The sequence below is a fragment of the Rhinolophus sinicus genome, chromosome 14 (genome assembly GCF_057876585.1).
Source record: "Rhinolophus sinicus isolate RSI-liver-muscle chromosome 14, RSI-T2T, whole genome shotgun sequence".
Taxonomy (NCBI): domain Eukaryota; kingdom Metazoa; phylum Chordata; class Mammalia; order Chiroptera; family Rhinolophidae; genus Rhinolophus; species Rhinolophus sinicus.
In genome coordinates this window covers 20263502-20270012 of record NC_142514.1, presented here as the reverse complement: position 1 = coordinate 20270012, position 6511 = coordinate 20263502, and the positions used below count along the sequence as shown (strand labels likewise).

General features: G+C 49.3%; 1 long non-coding RNA gene across 1 annotated transcript; it reads left to right on the top strand.

Annotated features, from left to right (window-relative positions):
- The first annotated feature begins 692 nt into the window (after positions 1 to 692).
- LOC148755596 (uncharacterized) lies at positions 693 to 2734 on the top strand. Its single transcript, XR_016018464.1, has 3 exons — positions 693 to 1001; positions 2159 to 2423; positions 2528 to 2734. It is a non-coding gene; the product is annotated as an uncharacterized LOC148755596 (long non-coding RNA).
- Positions 2735 to 6511: the final 3777 nt, after the last annotated feature.

The window sequence follows — 6511 nt, the reverse complement described above, 5'->3', positions numbered from 1 at the left end:
GGGACACATAATCCCAGTGTCATTTCTGGACCAAGCCCCATCCCAGCAAAAAGTAGTGGACACTCAACCCCTCTTCCAAAAATCTTTTCAGCAGTAGAGCTAAGTTCCCACAGCCAAGTCCAGAGTCTCGGGTAAATGGAATGGAAGGGCTGGATCATACAGTAGATGCAAGTTCGGTTTTTATGAAACCGCCAGATTGTTTTCCAGCGTCATCGTAACATTTCATATTCCCACCAGCAGTGAATGAGGGCTCAGTTCCTGCACGTTCTCACCAATACTTGTTATTTTCAATCTTTTTAATTTTAGCCATTCTACTGGGTGTGTAATGACATCTTATTGTGGCTTTAATTTGCATTTCCTTGATGACTAACGATGTTGAGCATCTTTTCTTGTGCTTATTGGCCATTCATATATCTTCTTCTTTGATTACTTTTTAATGAAAAACACATTTGCATCCAAACTGAAATTATATTGTCAGCAGTTAATTATCACTTGTCAAACAAGTGTGTGCCCAAATTGTGGGTTTAATTTTCATATAGGTTTGCAAACGCCTCGTTCCTCATAAATGACGAGGACTCTATGAGCGAGAGACATTCTTTGTTGGAAATGGTGCTTTTTTTAAAGCAGTTTTAAAAATAAATAGGTTTCCTTGGTGTCTGAGTCAGGGTTCTTTGCAAGTAGCAGAAAAATCATTCAGTCTAGCTTAGGCAAAGAGAAATTGTGTGGGGATAGAGTATTTTACCAGGCTTGGGATGGGCGAGTGTCGAAGATCCTGCCTAAGCAGAGCCTGGAACCAGGGCCTGGGACCCCACTGGGACCCCACCCAGCTACTCCACCCAGGAGTTCGCTTCAGCTTCTCATTTTCTCATTGTGCATCTGTTTCGTTCTTCTCTCTGTAGCCTGTTTCCCTGCTTCTCTTCTCTTGCTGCCAAGACGACCGTCCTTCCTCACTTGAAATCCCACATCCTCTGCCAAAGGGCCAGCAGAGACTGACTTGACAGGTAGGTCACTTCCTCCCTTGGTCGCTGACTCACCAGTGTCCTAAGAGTCCTTAGCCTCTCGGATCTGTGTATGTCACCTGAGCCAAGTCCTGCTTTGCACGACTTGTGTGGTGTGGTATCGCACGTCCTCGCATAAGCAGAGTTCTTTACTCAGCCAGGGAGCCAGAGCAGGAGGTCCCTCTGCCTGTCAGCAAGGAGCTGGGGACTCGAGGGAGAAGGTCAGGGCAGGGGGTTCATCGGCGCTGGGAGCAGAATCCATTCCTGACTCCTGAGAGCACGAATGCTGCCACACCCACAGTCGGGTCAACTCCAGACTCTTCCTCACCTCCATTCAGAAGAGAGTTGGGCAGAGCTGGCGCACAAGGGGCTGACACCTATAACCCCCACTCCCTTCGGTGTTATGGGCTTACCTTCCCCTGCAGACTAGGCTTCCACAGTTACCACTGCCTATGACCTTGGCCAGGTGCACACGTGTCTGTGTGTGGGGGGGGAATGTTTGCGTGTGTGTCTATGTATATATGGGGGGATGTGTGTGTGTCTATGTGTGTGTACACATATACACTGTGCATATCTGCACACCTGTCTGTACATACAGAGGTTCTGGGTGGGGCCCACAGGGGCTCCCTAAGACCCAGGGCCCGGGAGACCCGAGACTCCAGGCCCCTGGGCCCCCAGGGCTCCCAGCCCAAGGCTCTCTCCACTGTCCACTCTGCCCCCCCATTACTGAGAATGGTGTTGCACCCAGCCCCACCCTCACCTAAACCACCTTTCTCTCCATCTCCAGCTATAATTGACAGAAATGTTCTAATTTCTAATCATTTCCTGTAATTTGCGAAATGGTTTCTTTGGTTCCTGCAAAAAGGGCTGTACAGTCAGCTCTTTTGTGTTTCTCCCTGGAGGATCTATATGAAAATGATGTGGCAAAAACTGTTGTCCTATATAGTTAAGCAAAAATAAGGAAAAAAAATAGAACATCATGAAAGGGAGGGAGAAGAGAGAGAAGGCAAGCGGCCATGAAGCAGGACAGTGATTACAGAGAGACGACAGGAGCAAGTCATTTAAGCAAATTACTTCTTAACTAAGGGTTAGTTCCATTCATGTAGTAATAGATCAGCCTCCTGTGACGGGAATTTTTCTCCTTTCTTTTCTCCATCCAGACCTGTGGTCCACAGCCCCCACAACCGCCACCCAAGAAAATGGGGCCAACACCAGTGGAAAGAAAACTCAGAGATGGTTCAGTGTAAAACCAGACATATTCAGAGGAATCTTCCATTCACCTGGGAGCAGAGATGCAAGTCTGAGCTATGCAGGTTGGGGACACCAAGGTCATCTGCCCATCTGAGCATTCATCACCAACTTCCCTGCTCCGCCCTCCTCCCCAGGATGCTGGCAGTTCCCAAACAGTCTCTCTTGGGACAGGGGGTAAACGGCCTTTCTTGCTTTTACTTTTACCTTAATTCTAGCATTTTCACATAAATAACTTTCACAGTTGTCAGCACATCACTCTCCCCCTCTGCCCACTTCAGGTCTCTTCAATGTGTCATCACCACCTGGCATTGTCCTCCCTCTCCTCCTCCCCACCCCCAGAACAACAGCTGGATCCCCTGCCTTAGAACACCCCCCACATACACTTGGTGCTCAAGCTTATACTACGGTGCTGGCCAAGGGCCTCGTGTGCGGTTATTAAACTGTGATGTACCTGTAGGTGTTTAATTGTCAGGAGCTGTTTTGCATATTTGAGAAATCTATAAATATGGAGTATAATTATCCATCATTAGCATATGCTTATGTTCTGCATATATTGTTTCCCCAAGAATGCAAGTCGCCAATTCACCACCAAGATACAATGACACCAACCTGGTACGTGTCCCCCACTACTAATTACACAGAAAGTGTCCATACATCGTGCTGGAGAGGAGGGTCAGCTGGGACAGTGGGCAAATCTCCCCAGGCCACAGACAGGTTCTGGGGCCCAGGAGGGACAGAGAATGGGATCAGGAGAGAGGTCAGCGCCAGCCACCACCTGGACCCGGGTGACAGGAGGCGTTACCTGAGCACCTGCCTGTGAGGCTCCACGCAGGCCCTACAGTGGGTCAGAGCAGGGCAGCTGGGAAATGAGAATTCCAGAGCCCCACCTGCCCTCCCTTGACCTGGGTCACCTCCCTGAGCCTCAGTGTCCTCAGCTGTAGAAGGGGGGTGAGGGCACCCAGGACACATGGGAACTGTTCACATGTGTGAACTGGCACTCACGCTATTGTCACCCCAGGACAGTTACAGAGGAGGCACCACGGGCCCATTTTACAGATGGGCCTCATTGCTGCAATAGATAACAGTTGTTAACACCCGCTGTGCCAGGCAATGACACACACAACCCCGTGTCACCTGCACAGCTACCCCACCCAGTAGATGCTGTTATGGTCCCCACTACGCAGGGGAGGAATCTGTGCCAAAGGAGGGTCAAGTACTTCCCAGATCACACAGCCCTCAGTGGGCAGAGGCTCAGAGCAGGGCTTTCTGCTCCCAGGGCCCGGCTTGGCCACCATGCAGGCCCCACACTGCCTGGGACACTCGGTCACAAGCACTGGTGAGAAGGTGGTGGACACATGTGGCTGTCCCCCCAGCAGCCACTCCCTCCTTCCTGCACTCACAGAACCCTGGGTTTGTTCTGCTGCAACAGGATCAGACCTGGTGGGCCTCACCAGTCCCGGCGTGAAGTCAAGCCTGACAGCCTACATTCCTTCTCTAGAGATTGTTTTAGGAGTGGGCATTTGACCCAGATCTGGCCATTGAGGTATGAAGGAAAAATCTGCTGGTGGAGGGAGGGAACACTTCTATGAAATAGTTTTTCTTCCTCACTCTACTCCCTTCTTCTAGACTCTAATGCTATAGTGTGAGAGGTAATGTTTGGAGTTGTGGCAACAACCCTGCAACCATGAGGCAGTAAGTTAACTAAAAAGGCCAATATGGTCAAGGATGATAAATAGGAAAGAGAAAAAGAACCTGGTTTGTTGACATCACTGAGCATCTAACCAACCCTGGAACCATCTCCCTCCAGACAGCTTTCTGTGCACAATCATTTTAATGACTTGAACCACTATTGTAGGATTTTTCTGTTACTTAATATCTAACAACATCCTAACTGATGGAAGCACCTACTATGGGCCCAGTTCTGTCTCTCACAATCCTCAACACACAGGGTCATGGCTACTTGTCTACACCTCTGTCTCCCATATCAGATCCAATATGGCTCAGGATGGTAAAGAACAAAGAGAAAAGTGCCTGGGTCTGCGTTCCCATCTCTGAGTTTCTGACCAACCCCAGAACCCCTCCAGATAGCTGGTTATGTGAGATCATTTCACGTCTCAATTGCTCAAGTGACTGTTGTTGAGTTTTTTATTACTCGCTGCTCAAAATATCTGAACTGACGGCAGCACCCCACTATTGCCACGCACCCAATTATTTGTTTACAACGCCATCTCCCTCACCGTTCCTTGAACTCAGAGGAGAGAAGCTGTGTCTTGCTGATCTCTAGACCTCCCCGGCCCCAGGGCCAACAGGGCACACACTCAACCTGATGGCACATGTTGAGAACCATGAGGAGAAGATGAGCGAATGCACAAACGACAAATGGATGGATGGATGTGAGCATAATGGATGTGAAAACTGTAAAGCGCCAGGCCCGAACGCAGGATTAAGATCTAGACAGTGGACAGATGAGAAACGGAAGAGGTGCAGGGTGGAGCAAGGATCGAGACCAGACTGCAGCCCCTTGCTCCAGCAGGAATGAGGCACTGCCATCCTCCCAGATGTCCGCCTGCCTCTCTATTCTGCTTGCACAGGCGTAGTCAGGTCTGTCAAATCCCGCCCACCCCCTGTGCTGCCATCCCCCTGGGCTGCCGGAGCCTGAGACAGCGAGAGAGCGCCTCTCGCCCTCCCCCAATAGATACTGAGCAACACGCTTTGTGCTTTGCAATTTTCTCGGGGAAAAAAAAAATTGTTGTGAGAAACCAAATGGTTACTCTGCCAGCTGTAATTTTTTGCTGCGTTATTTTCTAAGAAACGGAGGACAGGGCACCAGGAGACAAGGCAGAGGGAAGAGTGGGAAGAAACCGTTTAGGGTGAACAGGCTTTAAAATTTCAGCTCCAGGTTTCGCAAGAAGGCTGGATTAAAGGATCATTTCAAATGAATTTTGCCATCAGAGTAAGAGATCTGACTACCCCAAAAATGTTTTAATTTGACAGTTGGCTTCGACGGGTTTGGCAGAATTCGTTTTGTGAGCAGACAAGATCAAAAATGAAACAAAACACCACGGGAACTCTGTTAACCACTTGACATAATTGTGCCTCATCCACAGTTAGAGCCAAAGAGAGATTCTCTTCCCACTGACGTCGCCTATTGTGGTGTCTGGAAAAGGTCCGGTCAGTTGGGGGAGTCAGCAGGGAAAGCTGGTCCATGGGAAGCTGGCACAGGAGAGCCCTACACAGTAACAGGCTCTAGGGCCTGACTTGTCTTTCCACATCAGAGGGCCTGCAACACATAGCACACACTCCCCCACCTACCCGTCTCTGTGCTGGAAGGTGGATTTGGAGCTGGACAGTGACCCCCTAACCCCCATCCTGGCAGCCCAGATCAACACTCCCCCATGATAGAAACACTTTCAGCATCCACCTGGCAGATAGTGGTTCAAGTGGGGCCTGAGACCCAGTCCTGTCTCCCCGTCATGACATCTCCAAGCCCATTAAAGTGGCGACTTACTGGCCTGACACACAGATTTGTATGAGCTGCACTGAGATCAATTTTAATGCCTTCTCTGACTGAGATTATGCTCTTAAACAGCGTCTTCCCCTCAAAGAGTTCTGAGCACTCTCCCCTCATCAATTACCTTGCGACCACATCCTCCTACCTGCCTACACAACTCCTACCTGCCTGCTCACCTTCTACCTGCCTGGCCACCTCCTTACCAACATGCAGAGTGACTGCATATTTATTCATTCATTCATTTGTCAGTTATTATGGGACATACCAAGATGAATAAAATAAAACTCTCTTTGCCCTCTGGAGGTGTATAACCTGTTTCTTACTCTAATGCAGTTGGTCTGAAGGTCAGGAAGCAGAAATTGGGTTAGACCTCAAGCAGAACTTATTGTGGGAGGAGCAGTTGGTGCAGTCGTTACAGGCAGACTCTATAAGTGACAGACCCTGGGATTGAAACCCAGCAATGAGGTTCACCTGCTGTGTGTCCTCAGGCAATTCACTTAACCTCTCTGAGCTTCAGGTTCCTCACCTGAAAAGTGGTGATAAAAATATCTACCACATAGGCCCTTGTCAGGGTTCACTGACATACAACATGGGAAGAGTTTATTTCAGAACCTGGTGAAGGTGAGCGCTAGTTTCAGAGTAGCCTTTATTCTCCTGGAGACAGTTGGGCTTTGGAGAAAGAATCAAACAGGCCTGCGTTCAGGCCCAAACAGGCCCAACTCTACTGCTTACTGCCTCATTTAACCTCTCT